Consider the following 23,680-nt stretch of genomic DNA (forward strand, 5'->3'; position numbering starts at 1 on the left):
GGTAACCTGGGCTGAGTTGTTGTGATATATAGGAGGTAACCTGGGCTGGGTTGGTGTGATATATAGGAGGTAACCTGGGGTTGGTGTGATATATGGTAGGTAACCTGGGCTGAGTTGGTGTGATATATAGTAGGTAACCTGGGCTAAGTTGGTGTGATATATAGGAGGTAACCTGGGCTGAGTTGGTGTGATATATAGGAGGTGACCTGGGCTGAGTTGGTGTGATATATAGGAGGTAACCTGGGGTTGGTGTGATATATAGGAGGTAACCTGGGGTTGGTGTGATATATAGTAGGTAACCTGGGCTGAGTTGGTGTGATATATAGGAGGTGACCTGGGCTGAGTTGGTGTGATATATAGGAGGTAACCTGGGCTGAGTTGTTGTGATATATAGGAGGTGACCTGGGCTGAGTTGGTGTGATATATAGGAGGTAACCTAGGCTGAGTTGGTGTGATATATAGGAGGTAACCTGGGCTGAGTTGGTGTGATATATAGGAGTAAACCTGGGGTTGGTGTGATATATAGGAGGTAACCTGGGCTGAGTTGGTGATATATATAGGAGGTAACCTGGGCTGAGTTTGTTTAATATATAGGAGGTAACCTACGGTCGGTGTGATATATAGTAGGTAACCTGGGCTGAGTTGGGGTGATATATAGGAGGTAACCTGGGCTGAGTTGGTGTGATATATAGTAGGTAACCTGGGCTGAGTTGGTGTGATATATAGGAGGTGACCTGGGCTGAGTTAGTGTGATATATAGTAGGTAACCTGGGCTGAGGTGGTGTGATATATAGGAGGTGACCTGGGCTGAGTTGGTGTGATATATAGGAGGTAACCTGGGCTGAGTTGGTGTGATATATAGGAGGTAACCTGGGCTGAGTTGGTGTGATATATAGGAGGTAACCTGGGCTGAGTTGGTGTGATATATAGGAGGTAACCTGGGCTGAGTTGGTGTGATAAATAGGAGGTAACCTGGGCTGAGTTGGTGTGATATATAGTGGAGGTAACCTGGGCTGAGTTGGTGTGATATATAGGAGGTAACCTGGGCTGAGTTGGTGTGATATATAGGAGGTAACCTGTGCTTAGTTGGTGTGATATATAGGAGTTGACATGGGCTGAGTTGATGTGATATATAGGAGTAAACCTGGGCTGAGTTGGTGTGATATATAGGAGGTAACCTGGGCTGAGTTGGTGTGATATATAGGAGGTAACCTGGGCTGAGTTGATGTGATATATAGGAGGTAACCTGGGCTGAGTTGGTGTGATATATAGGAGTAAACCTGGGGTTGGTGTGATATATAGGAGGTAACCTGGGCTGAGTTGGTGATATATATAGGAGGTAACCTGGGCTGAGTTTGTTTAATATATAGGAGGTAACCTACGGTCGGTGTGATATATAGTAGGTAACCTGGGCTGAGTTGGGGTGATATATAGGAGGTAACCTGGGCTGAGTTGGTGTGATATATAGTAGGTAACCTGGGCTGAGTTGGTGTGATATATAGGAGGTGACCTGGGCTGAGTTAGTGTGATATATAGTAGGTAACCTGGGCTGAGGTGGTGTGATATATAGGAGGTGACCTGGGCTGAGTTGGTGTGATATATAGGAGGTAACCTGGGCTGAGTTGGTGTGATATATAGGAGGTAACCTGGGCTGAGTTGGTGTGATATATAGGAGGTAACCTGGGCTGAGTTGGTGTGATATATAGGAGGTAACCTGGGCTGAGTTGGTGTGATAAATAGGAGGTAACCTGGGCTGAGTTGGTGTGATATATAGTGGAGGTAACCTGGGCTGAGTTGGTGTGATATATAGGAGGTAACCTGGGCTGAGTTGGTGTGATATATAGGAGGTAACCTGTGCTTAGTTGGTGTGATATATAGGAGTTGACATGGGCTGAGTTGATGTGATATATAGGAGTAAACCTGGGCTGAGTTGGTGTGATATATAGGAGGTAACCTGGGCTGAGTTGGTGTGATATATAGGAGGTAACCTGGGCTGAGTTGATGTGATATATAGGAGTAAACCTGGGCTGAGTTGGTGTGATATATAGGAGGTAACCTGGGGTTGGTGTGATATATAGGAGGTAACCTGGGCTGAGTTGGTGTGATATATAGGAGGTAACCTGGGCTGAGTTGGTGTGATATATAGGAGGTAACCTGGGCTGAGTTGGTGTGATATATAGGAGGTAACCTGGGCTGAGTTGGTGTGATATATAGGAGTAAACCTGTGCTTAGTTGGTGTGATATATAGGAGTTGACATGGGCTGAGTTGGTGTGATATATAGGAGGTGACCTGGGCTGAGTTGATGTGATATATAGGAGTTGACATGGGCTGAGTTGATGTGATATATAGGAGTAAACCTGGGCTGAGTTGGTGTGATATATAGGAGGTAACCTGGGCTGAGTTGGTGTGATATATAGGAGGTAACCTGGGCTGAGTTGATGTGATATATAGGAGTAAACCTGGGCTGAGTTGGTGTGATATATAGGAGTAAACCTGGGCTGAGTTGGTGTGATATATAGGAGGTAACCTGGGCTGAGTTGGTGTGATATATAGGAGGTAACCTGGGCTGAGTTGGTGTGCTATATAGGAGTAAACCTGTGCTTAGTTGGTGTGATATATAGGAGTTGACATGGGCTGAGTTGGTGTGATATATAGGAGGTAACCTGGGCTGAGTTGGTGTGATATATAGTAGGTAACCTGGGCTGAGTTGGTGTGATATATAGGAGGTAACCTGGGGTTGGTGTGATATATAGGAGGTAACCTGGGCTGAGTTGGTGTGATATATAGGAGGTAACCTGGGCTGAGTTGGTGTGATATATAGGAGGTAACCTGGGCTGAGTTGGTGTGATATATAGGAGGTAACCTGGGCTGAGTTGGTGTGATATATAGGAGTAAAGTTGATGTGATATATAGGAGTAAACCTGGGCTGAGTTGGTGTGATATATAGGAGGTAACCTGGGGTTGGTGTGATATATAGGAGGTAACCTGGGCTGAGTTGGTGTGATATATAGGAGGTAACCTGGGCTGAGTTGGTGTGATATATAGGAGGTAACCTGGGCTGAGTTGGTGTGATATATAGGAGGTAACCTGGGCTGAGTTGGTGTGATATATAGGAGTAAACCTGTGCTTAGTTGGTGTGATATATAGGAGTTGACATGGGCTGAGTTGGTGTGATATATAGGAGGTGACCTGGGCTGAGTTGATGTGATATATAGGAGTTGACATGGGCTGAGTTGATGTGATATATAGGAGTAAACCTGGGCTGAGTTGGTGTGATATATAGGAGGTAACCTGGGCTGAGTTGGTGTGATATATAGGAGGTAACCTGGGCTGAGTTGATGTGATATATAGGAGTAAACCTGGGCTGAGTTGGTGTGATATATAGGAGTAAACCTGGGCTGAGTTGGTGTGATATATAGGAGGTAACCTGGGCTGAGTTGGTGTGATATATAGGAGGTAACCTGGGCTGAGTTGGTGTGCTATATAGGAGTAAACCTGTGCTTAGTTGGTGTGATATATAGGAGTTGACATGGGCTGAGTTGGTGTGATATATAGGAGGTAACCTGGGCTGAGTTGGTGTGATATATAGTAGGTAACCTGGGCTGAGTTGGTGTGATATATAGGAGGTAACCTGGGGTTGGTGTGATATATAGGAGGTAACCTGGGCTGAGTTGGTGTGATATATAGGAGGTAACCTGGGCTGAGTTGGTGTGATATATAGGAGGTAACCTGGGCTGAGTTGGTGTGATATATAGGAGGTAACCTGGGCTGAGTTGGTGTGATATATAGGAGTAAACCTGTGCTTAGTTGGTGTGATATATAGGAGTTGACATGGGCTGAGTTGGTGTGATATATAGGAGGTGACCTGGGCTGAGTTGATGTGATATATAGGAGTTGACATGGGCTGAGTTGATGTGATATATAGGAGTAAACCTGGGCTGAGTTGGTGTGATATATAGGAGGTAACCTGGGCTGAGTTGGTGTGATATATAGGAGGTAACCTGGGCTGAGTTGATGTGATATATAGGAGTAAACCTGGGCTGAGTTGGTGTGATATATAGGAGTAAACCTGGGCTGAGTTGGTGTGATATATAGGAGGTAACCTGGGCTGAGTTGGTGTGATATATAGGAGGTAACCTGGGCTGAGTTGGTGTGCTATATAGGAGTAAACCTGTGCTTAGTTGGTGTGATATATAGGAGTTGACATGGGCTGAGTTGGTGTGATATATAGGAGGTAACCTGGGCTGAGTTGGTGTGATATATAGTAGGTAACCTGGGCTGAGTTGGTGTGATATATAGGAGGTAACCTGGGCTGAGTTGGTGTGATATATAGGAGGTAACCTGGGCTGAGTTGGTGTGATATATAGGAGGTAACCTGGTGTTGGTGTGATATATAGGAGGTGACCTGGGCTGAGTTGATGTGATATATAGGAGTAAACCTGGGCTGAGTTGGTGTGATATATAGGAGGTAACCTGGGCTGAGTTGGTGTGATATATAGGAGGTAACCTGGGGTTGGTGTGATATATAGTAGGTAACCTGGGCTGAGTTGGTGTGATATATAGGAGGTAACCTGGGCTGAGTTCGTGTGATATATAGGAGGTAACCTGGGCTGAGTTGGTGTGATATATAGGAGGTAACCTGTGCTTAGTTGGTGTGATATATAGGAGTTGACATGGGCTGAGTTTATGTGATATATAGGAGTAAACCTGGGCTGAGTTGGTGTGATATATAGGAGGTAACCTGGGCTGAGTTGGTGTGATATATAGGAGGTAACCTGGGCTGGGTTGGTGTGATATATAGGAGGTAACCTGGGGTTGGTGTGATATATAGTAGGTAACCTGGGCTGAGTTGGTGTGATATATAGGAGGTAACCTGGGCTGAGTTTGTTTAATATATAGGAGGTAACCTGGGCTGAGTTGGTGTGATATATAGGAGGTAACCTGGGGTTGGTGTGATATATAGTAGGTAACCTGGGCTGAGTTGGTGTGATATATAGGAGGTAACCTGGGCTGAGTTGTTGTGATATATAGGAGGTAACCTGGGCTGGGTTGGTGTGATATATAGGAGGTAACCTGGGGTTGGTGTGATATATGGTAGGTAACCTGGGCTGAGTGTGTGTGATATATAGTAGGTAACCTGGGCTAAGTTGGTGTGATATATAGGAGGTAACCTGGGCTGAGTTGGTGTGATATATAGGAGGTGACCTGGGCTGAGTTGGTGTGATATATAGGAGGTAACCTGGGGTTGGTGTGATATATAGGAGGTAACCTGGGGTTGGTGTGATATATAGGAGGTAACCTGGGCTGAGTTGGTGTGATATATAGGAGGTAACCTGGGCTGAGTTGGTGTGATAAATAGGAGGTAACCTGGGCTGAGTTGGTGTGATATATAGTGGAGGTAACCTGGGCTGAGTTGGTGTGATATATAGGAGGTAACCTGGGCTGAGTTGGTGTGATATATAGGAGGTAACCTGTGCTTAGTTGGTGTGATATATAGGAGTTGACATGGGCTGAGTTGATGTGATATATAGGAGTAAACCTGGGCTGAGTTGGTGTGATATATAGGAGGTAACCTGGGCTGAGTTGGTGTGATATATAGGAGGTAACCTGGGCTGAGTTGATGTGATATATAGGAGTAAACCTGGGCTGAGTTGGTGTGATATATAGGAGGTAACCTGGGGTTGGTGTGATATATAGGAGGTAACCTGGGCTGAGTTGGTGTGATATATAGGAGGTAACCTGGGCTGAGTTGGTGTGATATATAGGAGGTAACCTGGGCTGAGTTGGTGTGATATATAGGAGGTAACCTGGGCTGAGTTGGTGTGATATATAGGAGTAAACCTGTGCTTAGTTGGTGTGATATATAGGAGTTGACATGGGCTGAGTTGGTGTGATATATAGGAGGTGACCTGGGCTGAGTTGATGTGATATATAGGAGTTGACATGGGCTGAGTTGATGTGATATATAGGAGTAAACCTGGGCTGAGTTGGTGTGATATATAGGAGGTAACCTGGGCTGAGTTGGTGTGATATATAGGAGGTAACCTGGGCTGAGTTGATGTGATATATAGGAGTAAACCTGGGCTGAGTTGGTGTGATATATAGGAGTAAACCTGGGCTGAGTTGGTGTGATATATAGGAGGTAACCTGGGCTGAGTTGGTGTGATATATAGGAGGTAACCTGGGCTGAGTTGGTGTGCTATATAGGAGTAAACCTGTGCTTAGTTGGTGTGATATATAGGAGTTGACATGGGCTGAGTTGGTGTGATATATAGGAGGTAACCTGGGCTGAGTTGGTGTGATATATAGTAGGTAACCTGGGCTGAGTTGGTGTGATATATAGGAGGTAACCTGGGCTGAGTTGGTGTGATATATAGGAGGTAACCTGGGCTGAGTTGGTGTGATATATAGGAGGTAACCTGGTGTTGGTGTGACCTGGGCTGAGTTGATGTGATATATAGGAGTAAACCTGGGCTGAGTTGGTGTGATATATAGGAGGTAACCTGGGCTGAGTTGGTGTGATATATAGGAGGTAACCTGGGGTTGGTGTGATATATAGTTAACCTGGGCTGAGTTGGTGTGATATATAGGAGGTAACCTGGGCTGAGTTCGTGTGATATATAGGAGGTAACCTGGGCTGAGTTGGTGTGAGGAGGTAACCTGTGCTTAGTTGGTGTGATATATAGGAGTTGACCTGGGCTGAGTTGGTGTGATATATAGGAGGTAACCTGGGCTGAGTTGGTGTGATATATAGGAGGTAACCTGGTTGATTGGTGTGATATATAGGAGGTGAATATATAGGAGTAAACCTGGGCTGAGTTGGTGTGATATATAGGAGTAAACCTGGGCTGAGTTGGTGTGATATATAGGAGGTAACCTGGGCTGAGTTGGTGTGATATATAGGAGGTAACCTGGGGTTGGTGTGATATATAGTAGGTAACCTGGGCTGAGTTGGTGTGATATATAGGAGGTAACCTGGGCTGAGTTGGTGTGATATATAGTAGGTAACCTGGGCTGAGTTGGTGTGATATATAGGAGGTAACCTGGGCTGAGTTGGTGTGATATATAGGAGGTAACCTGGGCTGAGTTGGTGTGATATATAGGAGGTAACCTGGTGTTGGTGTGATATATAGGAGGTGACCTGGGCTGAGTTGATGTGATATATAGGAGTAAACCTGGGCTGAGTTGGTGTGATATATAGGAGGTAACCTGGGCTGAGTTGGTGGGATATATAGGAGGTAACCTGGGGTGGGCTGAGTGGTGTGATATATAGGAGGTAACCTGGGCTGAGTTGGTGTGATATATAGGAGGTAACCTGGGCTGAGTTGGTGTGATATATAGGAGGTAACCTGGGCTGAGTTGGTGTGATATATAGGAGTTGACATGGGCTGAGTTGATGTGATATATAGGAGTAAACCTGGGCTGAGTTGGTGTGATATATAGGAGGTAACCTGGGCTGAGTTGGTGTGATATATAGGAGGTAACCTGGGCTGAGTTGATGTGATATATAGGAGTAAACCTGGGCTGAGTTGGTGTGATATATAGGAGGTAACCTGGGGTTGGTGTGATATATAGGAGGTAACCTGGGCTGAGTTGGTGTGATATATAGGAGGTAACCTGGGCTGAGTTGGTGTGATATATAGGAGGTAACCTGGGCTGAGTTGGTGTGATATATAGGAGGTAACCTGGGCTGAGTTGGTGTGATATATAGGAGTTAACCTGTGCTTAGTTGGTGTGATATATAGGAGTTGACATGGGCTGAGTTGGTGTGATATATAGGAGGTGACCTGGGCTGAGTTGATGTGATATATAGGAGTTGACATGGGCTGAGTTGATGTGATATATAGGAGTAAACCTGGGCTGAGTTGGTGTGATATATAGGAGGTAACCTGGGCTGAGTTGGTGTGATATATAGGAGGTAACCTGGGCTGAGTTGATGTGATATATAGGAGTAAACCTGGGCTGAGTTGGTGTGATATATAGGAGTAAACCTGGGCTGAGTTGGTGTGATATATAGGAGGTAACCTGGGCTGAGTTGGTGTGATATATAGGAGGTAACCTGGGCTGAGTTGGTGTGCTATATAGGAGTAAACCTGTGCTTAGTTGGTGTGATATATAGGAGTTGACATGGGCTGAGTTGGTGTGATATATAGGAGGTAACCTGGGCTGAGTTGGTGTGATATATAGTAGGTAACCTGGGCTGAGTTGGTGTGATATATAGGAGGTAACCTGGGCTGAGTTGGTGTGATATATAGGAGGTAACCTGGGCTGAGTTGGTGTGATATATAGGAGGTAACCTGGTGTTGGTGTGATATATAGGAGGTGACCTGGGCTGAGTTGATGTGATATATAGGAGTAAACCTGGGCTGAGTTGGTGTGATATATAGGAGGTAACCTGGGCTGAGTTGGTGTGATATATAGGAGGTAACCTGGGGTTGGTGTGATATATAGTAGGTAACCTGGGCTGAGTTGGTGTGATATATAGGAGGTAACCTGGGCTGAGTTCGTGTGATATATAGGAGGTAACCTGGGCTGAGTTGGTGTGATATATAGGAGGTAACCTGTGCTTAGTTGGTGTGATATATAGGAGTTGACATGGGCTGAGTTTATGTGATATATAGGAGTAAACCTGGGCTGAGTTGGTGTGATATATAGGAGGTAACCTGGGCTGAGTTGGTGTGATATATAGGAGGTAACCTGGGCTGGGTTGGTGTGATATATAGGAGGTAACCTGGGGTTGGTGTGATATATAGTAGGTAACCTGGGCTGAGTTGGTGTGATATATAGGAGGTAACCTATGCTGAGTTGTTGTAATATATAGGAGGTAACCTGGGCTGAGTTGGTGTGATATATAGGAGGTAACCTGGGGTTGGTGTGATATATAGTAGGTAACCTGGGCTGAGTTGGTGTGATATATAGGAGGTAACCTGGGCTGAGTTGTTGTGATATATAGGAGGTAACCTGGGCTGGGTTGGTGTGATATATAGGAGGTAACCTGGGGTTGGTGTGATATATGGTAGGTAACCTGGGCTGAGTGTGTGTGATATATAGTAGGTAACCTGGGCTAAGTTGGTGTGATATATAGGAGGTAACCTGGGCTGAGTTGGTGTGATATATAGGAGGTGACCTGGGCTGAGTTGGTGTGATATATAGGAGGTAACCTGGGGTTGGTGTGATATATAGGAGGTAACCTGGGGTTGGTGTGATATATAGTAGGTAACCTGGGCTGAGTTGGTGTGATATATAGGAGGTGACCTGGGCTGAGTTGGTGTGATATATAGGAGGTAACCTGGGCTGAGTTGTTGTGATATATAGGAGGTGACCTGGGCTGAGTTGGTGTGATATATAGGAGGTAACCTAGGCTGAGTTGGTGTGATATATAGGAGGTAACCTGGGCTGAGTTGGTTTAATATATAGGAGGTAACCTAGGGTTGGTGTGATATATAGTAGGTAACCTAGGCTGAGTTGGTGTGATATATAGGAGGTAACCTGGGCTGAGTTGGCGTGATATATAGGAGGTTACCTGAGCTGAGTTAGAGTGATATATAGGAGGTGACCTGGGCTGAGTTGTTGTGATATATAGGAGGTAACCTGGGCTGAGTTGGTGTGATATATAGGAGTAAACCTGGGGTTGGTGTGATATATAGGAGGTAACCTGGGCTGAGTTGGTGATATATATAGGAGGTAACCTGGGCTGAGTTTGTTTAATATATAGGAGGTAACCTACGGTTGGTGTGATATATAGTAGGTAACCTGGGCTGAGTTGGTGTGATATATAGGAGGTAACCTGGGCTGAGTTGGTGTGATATATAGGAGGTAGCCTGGGCTGAGTTGGTGTGATATATAGGAGGTAACCTGGGCTGAGTTGGTGTGATATATAGGAGGTGACCTGGGCTGAGTTAGTGTGATATATAGTAGGTAACCTGGGCTGAGGTGGTGTGATATATAGGAGGTGACCTGGGCTGAGTTGGTGTGATATATAGGAGGTAACCTGGGCTGAGTTGGTGTGATATATAGGAGGTAACCTGGGCTGAGTTGGTGTGATATATAGGAGGTAACCTGGGCTGAGTTGGTGTGATATATAGGAGGTAACCTGGGCTGAGTTGGTGTGATAAATAGGAGGTAACCTGGGCTGAGTTGGTGTGATATATAGGAGGTAACCTGGGCTGAGTTGGTGTGATATATAGGAGGTAACCTGGGCTGAGTTGGTGTGATATATAGGAGGTAACCTGTGCTTAGTTGGTGTGATATATAGGAGTTGACATGGGCTGAGTTGATGTGATATATAGGAGTAAACCTGGGCTGAGTTGGTGTGATATATAGGAGGTAACCTGGGCTGAGTTGGTGTGATATATAGGAGGTAACCTGGGCTGAGTTGATGTGATATATAGGAGTAAACCTGGGCTGAGTTGGTGTGATATATAGGAGGTAACCTGGGGTTGGTGTGATATATAGGAGGTAACCTGGGCTGAGTTGGTGTGCTATATAGGAGTAAACCTGTGCTTAGTTGGTGTGATATATAGGAGTTGACATGGGCTGAGTTGGTGTGATATATAGGAGGTGACCTGGGCTGAGTTGATGTGATATATAGGAGTAAACCTGGGCTGAGTTGGTGTGATATATAGGAGGTAACCTGGGCTGAGTTGGTGTGATATATAGTAGGTAACCTGGGCTGAGTTGGTGTGATATATAGGAGGTAACCTGGGCTGAGTTGGTGTGATATATAGGAGGTAACCTGGGCTGAGTTGGTGTGATATATAGGAGGTAACCTGGTGTTGGTGTGATATATAGGAGGTGACCTGGGCTGAGTTGGTTTAATATATAGGAGGTAACCTAGGGTTGGTGTGATATATAGTAGGTAACCTAGGCTGAGTTGGTGTGATATATAGGAGGTAACCTGGGCTGAGTTGGCGTGATATATAGGAGGTTACCTGAGCTGAGTTAGAGTGATATATAGGAGGTGACCTGGGCTGAGTTGTTGTGATATATAGGAGGTAACCTGGGCTGAGTTGGTGTGATATATAGGAGTAAACCTGGGGTTGGTGTGATATATAGGAGGTAACCTGGGCTGAGTTGGTGATATATATAGGAGGTAACCTGGGCTGAGTTTGTTTAATATATAGGAGGTAACCTACGGTTGGTGTGATATATAGTAGGTAACCTGGGCTGAGTTGGTGTGATATATAGGAGGTAACCTGGGCTGAGTTGGTGTGATATATAGGAGGTAGCCTGGGCTGAGTTGGTGTGATATATAGGAGGTAACCTGGGCTGAGTTGGTGTGATATATAGGAGGTGACCTGGGCTGAGTTAGTGTGATATATAGTAGGTAACCTGGGCTGAGGTGGTGTGATATATAGGAGGTGACCTGGGCTGAGTTGGTGTGATATATAGGAGGTAACCTGGGCTGAGTTGGTGTGATATATAGGAGGTAACCTGGGCTGAGTTGGTGTGATATATAGGAGGTAACCTGGGCTGAGTTGGTGTGATATATAGGAGGTAACCTGGGCTGAGTTGGTGTGATAAATAGGAGGTAACCTGGGCTGAGTTGGTGTGATATATAGGAGGTAACCTGGGCTGAGTTGGTGTGATATATAGGAGGTAACCTGGGCTGAGTTGGTGTGATATATAGGAGGTAACCTGTGCTTAGTTGGTGTGATATATAGGAGTTGACATGGGCTGAGTTGATGTGATATATAGGAGTAAACCTGGGCTGAGTTGGTGTGATATATAGGAGGTAACCTGGGCTGAGTTGGTGTGATATATAGGAGGTAACCTGGGCTGAGTTGATGTGATATATAGGAGTAAACCTGGGCTGAGTTGGTGTGATATATAGGAGGTAACCTGGGGTTGGTGTGATATATAGGAGGTAACCTGGGCTGAGTTGGTGTGCTATATAGGAGTAAACCTGTGCTTAGTTGGTGTGATATATAGGAGTTGACATGGGCTGAGTTGGTGTGATATATAGGAGGTGACCTGGGCTGAGTTGATGTGATATATAGGAGTAAACCTGGGCTGAGTTGGTGTGATATATAGGAGGTAACCTGGGCTGAGTTGGTGTGATATATAGTAGGTAACCTGGGCTGAGTTGGTGTGATATATAGGAGGTAACCTGGGCTGAGTTGGTGTGATATATAGGAGGTAACCTGGGCTGAGTTGGTGTGATATATAGGAGGTAACCTGGTGTTGGTGTGATATATAGGAGGTGACCTGGGCTGAGTTGGTTTAATATATAGGAGGTAACCTAGGGTTGGTGTGATATATAGTAGGTAACCTAGGCTGAGTTGGTGTGATATATAGGAGGTAACCTGGGCTGAGTTGGCGTGATATATAGGAGGTTACCTGAGCTGAGTTAGAGTGATATATAGGAGGTGACCTGGGCTGAGTTGTTGTGATATATAGGAGGTAACCTGGGCTGAGTTGGTGTGATATATAGGAGTAAACCTGGGGTTGGTGTGATATATAGGAGGTAACCTGGGCTGAGTTGGTGATATATATAGGAGGTAACCTGGGCTGAGTTTGTTTAATATATAGGAGGTAACCTACGGTTGGTGTGATATATAGTAGGTAACCTGGGCTGAGTTGGTGTGATATATAGGAGGTAACCTGGGCTGAGTTGGTGTGATATATAGGAGGTAGCCTGGGCTGAGTTGGTGTGATATATAGGAGGTAACCTGGGCTGAGTTGGTGTGATATATAGGAGGTGACCTGGGCTGAGTTAGTGTGATATATAGTAGGTAACCTGGGCTGAGGTGGTGTGATATATAGGAGGTGACCTGGGCTGAGTTGGTGTGATATATAGGAGGTAACCTGGGCTGAGTTGGTGTGATATATAGGAGGTAACCTGGGCTGAGTTGGTGTGATATATAGGAGGTAACCTGGGCTGAGTTGGTGTGATATATAGGAGGTAACCTGGGCTGAGTTGGTGTGATAAATAGGAGGTAACCTGGGCTGAGTTGGTGTGATATATAGGAGGTAACCTGGGCTGAGTTGGTGTGATATATAGGAGGTAACCTGGGCTGAGTTGGTGTGATATATAGGAGGTAACCTGTGCTTAGTTGGTGTGATATATAGGAGTTGACATGGGCTGAGTTGATGTGATATATAGGAGTAAACCTGGGCTGAGTTGGTGTGATATATAGGAGGTAACCTGGGCTGAGTTGGTGTGATATATAGGAGGTAACCTGGGCTGAGTTGATGTGATATATAGGAGTAAACCTGGGCTGAGTTGGTGTGATATATAGGAGGTAACCTGGGGTTGGTGTGATATATAGGAGGTAACCTGGGCTGAGTTGGTGTGCTATATAGGAGTAAACCTGTGCTTAGTTGGTGTGATATATAGGAGTTGACATGGGCTGAGTTGGTGTGATATATAGGAGGTGACCTGGGCTGAGTTGATGTGATATATAGGAGTAAACCTGGGCTGAGTTGGTGTGATATATAGGAGGTAACCTGGGCTGAGTTGGTGTGATATATAGTAGGTAACCTGGGCTGAGTTGGTGTGATATATAGGAGGTAACCTGGGCTGAGTTGGTGTGATATATAGGAGGTAACCTGGGCTGAGTTGGTGTGATATATAGGAGGTAACCTGGTGTTGGTGTGATATATAGGAGGTGACCTGGGCTGAGTTGATGTGATATATAGGAGTAAACCTTGGCTGAGTTGGTGTGATATATAGGAGGTAACCTGGGCTGAGTTGGTGTGATATATAGGAGGTATCCTGGGGTTGGTGTGATATATAGTAGGTAACCTGGGCTGAGTTGGTGTGATATATAGGAGGTAACCTGGGCTGACTTGGTGTGATATATAGGAGGTAACCTGGGCTGAGTTGGTGTGATATATAGGAGGTAACCTGTGCTTAGTTGGTGTGATATATAGGAGTTGACATGGGCTGAGTTTATGTGATATATAGGAGTAAACCTGGGCTGAGTTGGTGTGATATATAGGAGGTAACCTGGGCTGAGTTGGTGTGATATATAGGAGGTAACCTGGGCTGGGTTGGTGTGATATATAGGAGTAAACCTGGGCTGAGTTGGTGTGATATATAGGAGTAAACCTGGGCTGAGTTGGTGTGATATATAGGAGTAAACCTGGGCTGAGTTGGTGTGATATATAGGAGGTGACTTGGGCTGAGTCGGTGTGATATATAGGAGTTAACCTGGGTTGAGTTGCTGTGATATATAGGAGGTAACCTGGGCTGAGTTGTTGTGATATATAGGAGTAAACCTGGGCTGAGTTGTTGTGATATATAGGAGTAAACCTGGGCTGAGTTGGTGTGATATATAGGAGAGTTTCTGTAAAAATTGCAAATTTACATCACCAATTTTGCTTCCCAAATGGCAACCTATTCCCTACATAGTGCACTACGCTATGGGCCCTGGCCAAAAGTAGTGAACTATATAGGGAATATGGTGTGATTTGGGACACACAGATAGTCTGAGTTTTCACACTGTAAGCATTACTAGAAATTGAAGGTGTCTTGCAGCAATGTTATTTCCAAACCACAGTTTATTGTCTTACCAAGGTAAAAGTTTCTCTGCCCAATGTGGCTGCTACTCTTTCTGAATTCCCCACAGGAAGTAAGGTGTTGTGTGTCACTCAGCTATTTCTACCAAAATGGAAATATTTCTTTTAACTTTATCTAATCGTATCTATATGTTACGTCATGTTATCTTATCTTCATGTCAGGTCTTGTCATGTTAATGTTATCTCATCTTTATGTCACATCATGTTATGTTATCTTTGTCTTATCTTCATGTTATCTCATCTTTATGTTATCTCATCTTTATGTCACATCATGTTATGTTATCTTTGTCTTATCTTCATGTTATCTCATCTTCATGTTGTCTTATCTTCATGTTATCTCATCTTCATGTTATCTCATCTTTATGTCACATCATGTTATGTTATATTTGTCTTATCTTCATGTTATCTCATCTTCATGTTGTCTTATCTTCATGTTATCTCATCTTTATGTTATCTCATCTTTATGTTGTCTTATCTTCATGTTATCTCATCTTTATGTTATCTCATCTTCATGTTGTCTTATCTTCATGTTATCTCATCTTTATGTTATCTCATCTTCATGTTGTCTTATCTTCATGTTATCTCATCTTTATGTTATCTCATCTTCATGTTATCTCATCTTCATGTTATCTCATCTTTATGTCACATCATGTTATGTTATCTTTGTCTTATCTTCATGTTATCTCATCTTCATGTTATCTCATCTTTGTCACATCATGTTATGTTATCTTTGTCTTATCTTCATGTTATCTCATCTTCATGTTATCTCATCTTTGTCACATCATGTTATGTTATCTTTGTCTTATCTTCATGTTATCTCATCTTCATGTTATCTCATCTTTATGTCACATCATGTTATGTTATCTTTGTCTTATCTTCATGTTATCTCATCTTCATGTTATCTCATCTTTATGTCACATCATGTTATGTTATCTTTGTCTAATCTTCATGTTGCCTTATCTTCATGTTATCTCATCTTTATGTTATTTTATCTTTGTTATTTTATCTTTACCGTATCTTATAGAATATAATGAAATATAATATTTTTATCATAGAATAGTAACCAGCTGTGGTTAGTCTTATAGATAATGCTGATGACGTGGTGTAGGAACTACTAGTAACCAGCTGTGGTTAGTCTTATAGATAATGCTGATGATGTGGTGTAGGAACTACTAGTAACCAGCTGTGGTTAGTCTTATAGATAATGCTGATGATGTGGTGTAGGAACTACTAGTAACCAGCTGTGGTTAGTCTTATAGATAATGCTGATGATGTGGTGTAGGAACTACTAGTAACCAGCTGTGGTTAGTCTTATAGATAATGCTGATGATGTGGTGTAGGAACTACTAGTAACCAGCTGTGGTTAGTCTTATAGATAATGCTGATGATGTGGTGTAGGAACTACTAGTAACCAGCTGTGGTTCCAACCATGATGCACAGAAAGACACTCAGCTTTTCTCTCTTTTCTCCCCCGCTCACTATTCCGCTCAGTACACACACTGCTTTCACTCAAAGGCTGCACCCTAATCCTTATATGGATCACTACCCTAAGGGCCCCTGGTCTAAACTAGTGCACTACACCATGGGCCCTGGTCTGAAGTAGTGCACTACCCAATGGTTCCTGGTCTAAAGTAGTGCACTACCCCTATGGGCCCTGGTCTAACGTAGTGCACTACCCCCATGGGCCCTATTCTAAAGTAGTGCACTACCCCTATGGGCCCTGGTCTAAAGTAGTGCACTACCCCATGGGCCCTGGTTTAAAGTAGTGCACTACCCCTATGGGCCTTTTTCTAGAGTGGTGCACTACCCCTATGGGTCCTGGTCTAAAGTAGTGCACTACCCCTATGGGCCCCGGTCTAAAGTGGTGCTCTACCCCTATGGGTCCTGGTCTAAAGTAGTGCACTACCCCTATGGGCCCCGGTCTAAAGTGGTGCACTACCCCTATGGGTCCTGGTCTAAAGTAGTGCACAACCCCTATGTGCCCCGGTCTAAAGTAGTGCACTACCCCTATGGGCCCCGGTCTAAAGTAGTGCACTACCCCTAGGGTGCCATTTGGAACATATCCACTTGTTCAACAGCCTCTTTTCTCTTTAAATTTGATTTGATTTGATTTGATTTTTAACCTCAAATAACTTTGTCAACAGCCTTAACAACGTTTTCAGGACCAATGCATCTACAATACAATACAATCCTCCCTTTATTGATCTATTTGTACAGAAACTCTATATGTTGTGAGGTCACAGTGGCCTTATGGGTGACGTGTAGAGAGGAACTGCATTGAAAAATATATATTAGTCAACGTAGAGTTGATGTGATTTACAGGAGAGTTGTTCTTGTAAAAATGGAAACTTTTCATCAACAATATTACATTCCAAATGGCAAACTATTCCCTACATAGTGCACTACGCTTTGGGCCCTGGTCAAAAGTAGTGAACTATATATGGTGTGATTTGGGATACATGCAGAGTCTGAGTTTCCACATTGTAAGCATTACTAGAAATTGAAGGTGTCTAGCAGCAAAGTTATTTCCAAACCACAGTGAATTGTCTACCAAGGTAAACGTGTCTCTGTGGCTGCTACACTTCCTGAATTCCCCACAGGAAGTATGATGCTGTGTAGCACTCAGCTATTTCTACCAAAATGAAACTATATCTCTTATCTAATCTAATCTATCCTTTATGTCATGTCATCTTATCTGTATCTAATCTAATCTATTCTTTGTCATGTCATCTTATCTTATCTTTATCTAATCTATCCTTTATGTCATGTCATCTTATCTTTATGACATGTTATTTAATCTTACCTTAATCTTATTTTATTGTTATCTTATCTTCACCTTTATATTTTGCTATCTTATCTTTATGTTATCTTATCTATTCTTTATGTCATGTCATTTTATCTTATCTTTATCTAATCTAATCTATCCTTTATGTCATGTCATTTTATCCTTATCTAATCTAATCTATCCTTTATGTCATGTCATTTTATCTTATCTTTATCTAATCTAATCTATCCTTTATGTCATGTCATCTTATCCTTATCTAATCTAATCTATCCTTTATGTCATGTCATCTTATCTTATCTTTATCTAATCTATCATTTATGTCATGTCATCTTATCTTTATGACATGTTATTTAATCTTACCTTAATCTTATTTTATTGTTATCTTATCTTCACCTTTATATTTTGCTATCTTATCTTTATGTTATCTTATCTTAATTTATGTTATCTTATCTTAATTTATCTTATCTTATCTTAATTTATGTTATCTTATCTTTATGTTATGTTATCTTTTATGTTATCTTATCTTTATGTTATGTTATCTTTTATGTTATCTTATCTTAATTCATGTTATCTTATTGTTATCTTTATCTTTATATTTATCTTATCTTTATGTTATCTTATCTTAAATTTATGTTGTCTTATCTTTATGTTGTCTTATCTTTATGTTATCTTATCTTTATGTTATCTTATCTTTATGTTGTCTTATCTTTATGTTGTCTTATCTTTATGTTGTCTTGTCTTATGTTGTCTTATCTTTATGTCGTCTTATCTTTATGTCGTCTTATCTTTATGTCGTCTTATCTTTATGTCATCTTTATGTCATCTTATCTTTATGTCGTCTTATCTTTATGTCGTCTTATCTTTATGTCGTCTTATCTTGGGATAAATGATCAATTGACAGAGAGAGATAAAAGTGATTTCTGTCCAACCGGTGGCAGGATACCAGTGGCAGGCTACCAGTAGCAGGCTACAAGGGGCAGGATACCAGTGGCAGGATACCAGTGGCAGGGTACCAGTGGCAGGGTACCAGTGGCAGGGTACCAGTGGCAGAGTACCAGTGGCAGAGTACCAGTGGCAGAGTACCAGTGGCAGAGTACCAGTGGCAGAGTACCAGTGGCAGAGTACCAGTGGCAGGGTACCAGTGGCAGGGTACCAGTGACAGGGTACCAGTGGCAGAGTACCAGTGGCAGAGTACCAGTGGCAGAGTACCAGTGGCAGGGTACCAGTGGCAGGGTACCAGTGACAGGGTACCAGTGGCAGAGTACCAGTGGCAGAGTACCAGTGGCAGAGTACCAGTGGCAGAGTACCAGTGGCAGAGTACCAGTGGCAGGGTACCAGTGGCAGGGTACCAGTGACAGGGTACCAGTGGCAGAGTACCAGTGGCAGAGTACCAGTGGCAGAGTACCAGTGGCAGAGTACCAGTGGCAGAGTACCAGTGGCAGAGTACCAGTGGCAGAGTACCAGTGGCAGAGTACCAGTGGCAGAGTACCAGTGGCAGGGTACCAGTGGCAGAGTACCAGTGGCAGAGTACCAGTGGCAGAGTACCAGTGGCAGAGTACCAGTGGCAGAGTACCAGTGGCAGAGTACCAGTGGCAGAGTACCAGTGGCAGAGTACCAGTGTGCATGTAGTTTGTTTATTGTCCTGTCAGGACAGTCCTGTAGGTATGATATTGTCCTGTAGGTATGATATTGTCCTGTAGGTATGATATTGTCCTGTAGGTATGATATTGTCCTGTAGGTATGATATTGTCCTGTAGGTATGATATTGTCCTGTAGCTATGATATTGTCCTGTAGGTATGATATTGTCCTGTAGGTATGATATTGTCCTGTAGGTATGATATTGTCCTGTAGGTATGATATTGTCCTGTAGCTATGATATTGTCCTGTAGGTATGATATTGTCCTGTAGGTATGATATTGTCCTGTAGGTATGATATTGTCCTGTAGCTATGATATTGTCCTGTAGGTATGATATTGTCCTGTAGGTATGATATTGTCCTGTGGGTATGATATTGTCCTGTCAGTACAGTCCTGTAGCTATGATATTGTCCTGTAGGTATGATATTGTCCTGTAGGTATGATATTGTCCTGTAGGTATGATATTGTCCTGTAGGTATGATATTGTCCTGTAGCTATGATATTGTCCTGTAGGTATGATATTGTCCTGTAGGTATGATATTGTCCTGTGGGTATGATATTGTCCTGTAGGTATGATATTGTCCTGTAGCTATGATATTGTCCTGTAGGTATGATATTGTCCTGTAGGTATGATATTGTCCTGTAGGTATGATATTGTCCTGTCAGTACAGTCCTGTAGCTATGATATTGTCCTGTAGCTATGATATTGTCCTGTAGGTATGATATTGTCCTGTAGGTATGATATTATCCTGTAGGTATGATATTATCCTGTGGGTATGATATTGTCCTGTGGGTATGATATTCTCCTGTAGGTATGATATTGTCCTGTAGGTATGATATTGTCCTGTAGGTATGATATTGTGCTGTAGGTATGATATTGTCCTGTAGGTATGATATTGTCCTGTAGGTATGATATTGTCCTGTAGGTATGATATTGTCCTGTGGGTATGATATTGTCCTGTAGGTATGATATTGTCCTGTAGGTATGATATTGTCCTGTAGGTATGATATTGTCCTGTAGGTATGATATTGTCCTGTAGGTATGATATTGTCCTGTGGGTATGATATTGTCCTGTAGGTATGATATTGTCCTGTAGGTATGATATTGTCCTGTAGGTATGATATTGTCCTGTAGGTATGATATTGTCCTGTAGGTATGATATTGTCCTGTAGGTATGATATTGTCCTGTAGGTATGATATTGTCCTGTAGGTATGATATTGTCCTGTAGCTATGATATTGTCCTGTAGGTATGATATTGTCCTGTAGGTATGATATTGTCCTGTATGATATTGTCCTGTAGTACAGTGATATTGTCCTGTAGGTATGATATTGTCCTGTAGGTATGATATTGTCCTGTAGTACAGTCCTGTAGGTATGATATTGTCCTGTAGGTATGATATTGTCCTGTAGGTATGATATTGTCCTGTAGGTATGATATTGTCCTGTAGGTATGATATTGTCCTGTAGGTATGATATTGTCCTGTAGGTATGATATTGTCCTGTAGGTATGATATTGTCCTGTAGGTATGATATTGTCCTGTAGGTATGATATTGTCCTGTAGGTATGATATTGTCCTGTAGGTATGATATTGTCCTGTAGGTATGATATTGTCCTGTAGGTATGATATTGTCCTGTCAGGTATGATATTGTCCTGTAGCTATGATATTGTCCTGTAGGTATGATATTGTCCTGTAGGTATGATATTGTCCTGTAGGTATGATATTGTCCTGTAGGTATGATATTGTCCTGTAGGTATGATATTGTCCTGTAGGTATGATATTGTCCTGTAGGTATGATATTGTCCTGTAGGTATGATATTGTCCTGTAGGTATGATATTGTCCTGTAGGTATGATATTGTCCTGTAGGTATGATATTGTCCTGTAGGTATGATATTGTCCTGTAGGTATGATATTGTCCTGTAGGTATGATATTGTCCTGTAGGTATGATATTGTCCTGTAGGTATGATATTGTCCTGTAGGTATGATATTGTCCTGTAGGTATGATATGATATGATGTCCTGTAGGTATGATATTGTCCTGTAGGTATGATATTGTCCTGTAGGTATGATATTGTCCTGTAGGTATGATATTGTCCTGTGGGTATGATATTGTCCTGTAGGTATGATATTGTCCTGTAGGTATGATATTGTCCTGTAGGTATGATATTGTCCTGTAGGTATGATATTGTCCTGTAGGTATGATATTGTCCTGTAGGTATGATATGATATTGTCCTGTAGGTATGATATTGTCCTGTAGGTATGATATTGTCCTGTAGGTATGATATTGTCCTGTGGGTATGATATTGTCCTGTCAGTACAGTCCTGTAGCTATGATATTGTCCTGTAGGTATGATATTGTCCTGTAGGTATGATATTGTCCTGTAGGTATGATATTGTCCTGTAGGTATGATATTGTCCTGTAGCTATGATATTGTCCTGTAGGTATGATATTGTCCTGTAGGTATGATATTGTCCTGTGGGTATGATATTGTCCTGTCAGTACAGTCCTGTAGCTATGATATTGTCCTGTAGGTATGATATTGTCCTGTAGGTATGATATTGTCCTGTAGGTATGATATTGTCCTGTAGGTATGATATTGTCCTGTAGCTATGATATTGTCCTGTAGGTATGATATTGTCCTGTAGGTATGATATTGTCCTGTGGGTATGATATTGTCCTGTAGGTATGATATTGTCCTGTAGCTATGATATTGTCCTGTAGGTATGATATTGTCCTGTAGGTATGATATTGTCCTGTAGGTATGATATTGTCCTGTCAGTACAGTCCTGTAGCTATGATATTGTCCTGTAGCTATGATATTGTCCTGTAGGTATGATATTGTCCTGTAGGTATGATATTATCCTGTAGGTATGATATTATCCTGTGGGTATGATATTGTCCTGTGGGTATGATATTCTCCTGTAGGTATGATATTGTCCTGTAGGTATGATATTGTCCTGTAGGTATGATATTGTGCTGTAGGTATGATATTGTCCTGTAGGTATGATATTGTCCTGTAGGTATGATATTGTCCTGTAGGTATGATATTGTCCTGTGGGTATGATATTGTCCTGTAGGTATGATATTGTCCTGTAGGTATGATATTGTCCTGTAGGTATGATATTGTCCTGTAGGTATGATATTGTCCTGTAGGTATGATATTGTCCTGTGGGTATGATATTGTCCTGTAGGTATGATATTGTCCTGTAGGTATGATATTGTCCTGTAGGTATGATATTGTCCTGTAGGGTATGATATTGTCCTGTAGGTATGATATTGTGCTGTAGGTATGATATTGTCCTGTAGGTATGATATTGTCCTGTAGGTATGATATTGTCCTGTAGGTATGATATTGTCCTGTGGGTATGATATTGTCCTGTAGGTATGATATTGTCCTGTAGGTATGATATTGTCCTGTAGGTATGATATTGTCCTGTAGGTATGATATTGTCCTGTAGGTATGATATTGTCCTGTGGGTATGATATTGTCCTGTAGGTATGATATTGTCCTGTAGGTATGATATTGTCCTGTAGGTATGATATTGTCCTGTAGGTATGATATTGTCCTGTAGGTATGATATTGTCCTGTGGGTATGATATTGTGCTGTAGGTATGATATTGTCCTGTAGGTATGATATTGTCCTGTAGGTATGATATTGTCCTGTAGGTATGATATTGTCCTGTGGGTATGATATTGTCCTGTAGGTATGATATTGTCCTGTAGGTATGATATTGTCCTGTAGGTATGATATTGTCCTGTAGGTATGATATTGTCCTGTAGGTATGATATTGTCCTGTGGGTATGATATTGTCCTGTAGGTATGATATTGTCCTGTAGGTATGATATTGTCCTGTAGGTATGATATTGTCCTGTAGGTATGATATTGTCCTGTGGGTATGATATTGTCCTGTAGGTATGATATTGTCCTGTAGGTATGATATTGTCCTGTAGGTATGATATTGTCCTGTAGGTATGATATTGTCCTGTAGGTATGATATTGTCCTGTAGGTATGATATTGTCCTGTAGGTATGATATTGTCCTGTCGGTATGATATTGTGCTGTAGGTATGATATTGTCCTGTAGGTATGATATTGTCCTGTAGGTATGATATTGTCCTGTCAGTACAGTCCTGTAGGTATGATATTGTCCTGTGGGTATGATATTGTCCAGTAGATTCAGGAGTTACTGAGTGAGTCAAATCAAATCAAATTCTATTGGTCACTTACACATGGTTAGCAGATGTTAATGTGAGTGTAGCGAAATGCTTGTGCTTCTAGTTCCAACCATGCAGTAATATCTAACAAGTAATCTAACAATTTCACAGCAACTACCTAATACACACAAATGTAAAGGAATGAATATGTACATATAAATATATGGATGAGCGACGGCCGAACGGCATAGACAAGATGCAGTAGATGGTATAGAGTACAGTATATACATATGAGATGAGTAATGTAGGGTATGTAAACATTATATAAAGTGGCGTTGTTTAAAGTGACTAGTGATACCTTTATTACATCCAATTTTTCCATTATTAAAGTGGCTGGAGTTGAGTGAGTGTGTTGTCAGCAGCCTCTCAATGTTAGTGGTGGCTGTTTAACAGTCTGATGGCCTTGAGATAGAAGCTGTTTTTCAGTCTCTCTGTCCCTGCTTTGATGCACCTGTACTGACCTCGCCTTCTGGATGATAGCGGGGTGAACAGGCAGTGGCTCGGGTGGTTGTT

The sequence above is a fragment of the Oncorhynchus clarkii genome, chromosome 21 (genome assembly GCF_045791955.1).
Source record: "Oncorhynchus clarkii lewisi isolate Uvic-CL-2024 chromosome 21, UVic_Ocla_1.0, whole genome shotgun sequence".
Classification (NCBI taxonomy): domain Eukaryota; kingdom Metazoa; phylum Chordata; class Actinopteri; order Salmoniformes; family Salmonidae; genus Oncorhynchus; species Oncorhynchus clarkii.